The following is a 775-nucleotide window of genomic DNA, read 5'->3' as shown; positions in this document are numbered from 1 at the left end:
AGCTATCCTGCGATTCCTACTCTGACTAGCAGTTGGCAGTGGTAGCTATCCTGAGATTGCTACATTTGAGGTCCTATTTGTTAATTTAGTTCCCAGCTCCATAAATTCATCTTGTAATTCCTCAGACAGAGTGAGTCAGACTCAAACACAAACACATAAAGAGCTCCCTTAAGACAGAGAGAGAGAAGCATAGAAACATTGCATAATCCCATTTATTTGTCAGTTGAGAATGTTATAAAGTTATCGACATGTACAGATTCAACAGAATAGATTCAGGTATAACTGAGCAGGATGGGAGGAAATCGGTTTGAATTTAAAGATTTACCAGGAGTGGGGTTCGAACCCACGCAGCTATACACCCATTGGATTTTACGTCCAACGCCTAAACCACTCGGCCATCCTGGTTTTGTCAGTATTCGGATTTTGTCTCTGTGAGAATCTGGGCTGCAGATCCACTCTCACAGACATAGGTTTTTAATGAGCATTTTCAAATATTAATCGTAATATTGACACAGGGGCAACTCTCCTATTCTTTTTCGAGTAATGCTCTGGAAACTTTCACATCCATCCGAGGGTGCAGACGGAGCGTCAATTTAACATTTCATCCGAAAGTCAACAGCTTCAACATTGAAAAATTCCCCAAATGCTGCATTTGAGTGTCAGCCAAGATTATATGCTCAAGTCTCAGGAGTAGGACTTACACACACAACCTCCTTATTCAGTCGAGAATGCTGCCACTGAACCAAAGCCGATACCAAAGCTCATATCCGTATTA

At 41.4% G+C, this 775-nt stretch overlaps 1 non-coding gene across 1 annotated transcript; it reads right to left on the bottom strand.

Annotated features, from left to right (window-relative positions):
• Positions 1 to 322: 322 nt before the first annotated feature.
• Positions 323 to 405, bottom strand: trnal-uaa (transfer RNA leucine (anticodon UAA)). The gene has a single exon. It is a non-coding gene; the product is annotated as a tRNA-Leu (tRNA).
• Positions 406 to 775: the final 370 nt, after the last annotated feature.

The sequence above is a fragment of the Pristiophorus japonicus genome, chromosome 23 (genome assembly GCF_044704955.1).
Source record: "Pristiophorus japonicus isolate sPriJap1 chromosome 23, sPriJap1.hap1, whole genome shotgun sequence".
NCBI lineage: Eukaryota > Metazoa > Chordata > Chondrichthyes > Pristiophoridae > Pristiophorus > Pristiophorus japonicus.
The sequence above is the reverse complement of the archived record's forward strand: the minus strand, read 5'-3'. Positions and strand labels throughout refer to the sequence as shown.